We start from the raw sequence: 2,995 nt of genomic DNA on the forward strand, positions 1-2,995 counted from the left end.
TATATGTTTTGTTTTTTTACAGTCTAATCACTGTTATTTTAGTATCATTCCAATACCATTATAGGTTTTGTTAATATTTTGAGTTTTCATTTTAATATTTTACATTTTAGTTTTGTTTTTGTCATTCAGTTGTTTTTTTTGTAATTGCATAGCTTTTATTCATTTTTTATTCATTTTTAGTTCTTTTAGTACATCAAGTTAAACTAAACTAAACTTAGATTTATTAAATTAATAAAGATTTTTTTATATATATTAGACGTTTTTGTTACCTTTAACAGTTTTCTGTTTCGTGATTTGCTTTGACTCTTTACTGTTTAAATTAGGCTGAAATTATTAGACTGTTTAAAGGCAGGTTCGATTGTGACAACTTGCCCCACTATTGTGCAACAATGGTTTATTCAATATATTAAAAAGCTGACTTTTTTTAGACAAGACTTTAAGGTTTGTATCTGTACAGAAATTGAAACCCACTTGAGTTTTTTTTTTTAAGTGCATTGCAAATACATTTAGATTGCGATTGCAGAGTTTTTTTTTTGCACACACTGTAAAAAAAATCTGTGACATTTACGGTAAAATACCGGCAGCTGTGGTTGCCAGAACTTCACCGTAAAAAATATGGTAGCAACATTTTAGGTTTTACAGACTTATCTTACCTGCTCATAATTACTCTAAATTGACCCCATGTAGCTCATTAAACTCAGAACTGACCTCATCAAACGATGCCACACTTGACCTCAAACTGGCAACAAACTGCTCAGACTCTTTATTAATTGTTTTAAACGTGGCTTCCTCGTGTTATCGTGGCTCGCGGCGGTTCGGTACAGGAAAGTCTCGGCCTGTGATGGTTTCCTTAAAGCCAGCTGGCCAGGTTAATACTCCTGAGACTGACTGACACTTAAACCGTAGTGTACACAACTGATAAGAAAAAAAACTAAGAAAAAACATGTTATTTCAACAAAAGAACATCAAATATGAAGTGTCATGCAGGGAATTCTGGGAGTGTCAATTTACAGTTTGTCACTGTAAATTATACAATTACTTTTTCTTTTTCACTTCCAAAAACTGTATTTTTAACAGTATTTTACTGTAAAATTACATTAAATGTAATTACATTTATTCACCGAATATAGTATGGAAACCGTCTTAATGAGACTACAGAATCTTCCAGAGATTTTCCCAGCCTTAATGAAATCTAAAGCCTTGGATGACCAATTAGGATGTCTAGGGAAGGGATAAGATGTGTATTTTCCCTTGATTTATTAATATCTTCCCTTCAATAATTAATAATTTTGAATATTTTAAACAACTCAGGACTCTTCATGGTCCAAAGATGCTGGTAAAGGTATTTATATATATATATATATATATATATATATATATTAAAATCACAATAATTTTTTACAGTGTACGTTCAAGCCGGTCGGTGATAACACACACTGACAGCAGCCATGTTTACTGACCCTCAGTCTGCTGTCAGTTTGACCTCAGCTTAAAACACAGGAGACAAAAGACAAGAGCGATTTATTTCCGTTCCAGTGCTCGAGTCTAAACACAAGACAGTCTGCCTTCAGGTGGTTGTGCTGAGTGTCAGTAGAAATGGACAGATTCGAGGGCCAAATCATTTTCTAGATGCGCCTATTACAGACTTTACACTGATAAACTCTGGGATTTCCTAACAAACCCCAAGGAGTCTCTTGGAGTGGGATTTTTCTGATAAAAGGGGCTTTTGGGCCATCTGGGCATCAGTGAAAGGCCCTTAATGCCAAACCTGAACAGGAATCAGAGCAGTTTTGCTAATAAGTAAAGGAGTTATTCCTTATTGTATTGTGTTGTATGTATTTCTGGTTGCTCTGATGTTAACTAGAGGAAGATGTTACTTTATTAGTTGAATTTGAGTAAGTTACAGTACAAAAATTGGTTGTACAATCCATTGCAGAAATGGAGAAATTGCGAGTAAATTGCAGAATTAACACATTGCATTAAACAGGAAATTGTGAAGTTGAAAGACTGAAATAGTATTTTCTTGTAAAACGTACTTCAGTGTTTTTTTTACAGTGTAGGCACAAAAAGAATATCCTTTTAAATTGTACATCATTAATATTGTAATACGGAAATAATAATCTGATTTGCATTTATTATTTCTTTTGCATTTATGTATTTACACTGTTCAAACTTGATGAAAAATTGAAACAATGTTCACTCAGAAATTGCTAGTAAATTTCACGATTAATTAGAATGAATAGCAAGTAATACATTAGAAATTATGAAATATTTTCTTGTAAAACCTAAATCAGTTATATCTTTGAAAAGTCATTTTACAGTGTTCTTGCATGATTGGCTTTTTCTTCCTTAGCCACTTTTTTGCTTTCTTACAAAATTGCTGTTTCTTTCAGGAAATGCAAATCTAGTCAACAAAGGTAATTATGCATTTCTACGTTTTTGATTTTGTTTTGTTTTTTAGGTTTTGCGTGTTGATTTACACTAATTGCACTACATTCTAGGCTCTAAATCAATTAGCTGACCTGTGTTAATGAGGAACTGCTGTACAGGCGTGTGGATGTGGCCTGTTACATTTTCACAGATAATCCAATCACACCCACAAACCTTTAATTAAATGTTGGTTCCTTTTGTGAATGACATGGATGTATCCATGGTAAAAATCTGAAATGATATTAGTTGAATTAGTTGAATGCATGTTACTTATGGAGCTGTATGTTGGATGTTTTCACAATGTAGCTTTGGCCTTTACATTTATGCATTTGGTAGACACTTTTATCCAGAGCGACTTTGCATTGAAGGTTTACATAGTATTAGTTCAAGCATTCCCTGGGAATTGAACCCCTGAGCTGTTGTAAGCATCATGCTTTTACTGTTTGAGTTGCAGGACTATCTGCGCAAGATTAATATGTTTATTTCATTGTGTAAAATGAAAATATTGTCAAACTAGTATTTTAATCACTGTAGTGAGCATGGGGGACAAATGGGGGACATGGGG

The sequence above is a fragment of the Sinocyclocheilus anshuiensis genome, unplaced genomic scaffold, assembly GCF_001515605.1.
Source record: "Sinocyclocheilus anshuiensis isolate Anshui unplaced genomic scaffold, SAMN03320099.WGS_v1.1 scaffold217, whole genome shotgun sequence".
Classification (NCBI taxonomy): domain Eukaryota; kingdom Metazoa; phylum Chordata; class Actinopteri; order Cypriniformes; family Cyprinidae; genus Sinocyclocheilus; species Sinocyclocheilus anshuiensis.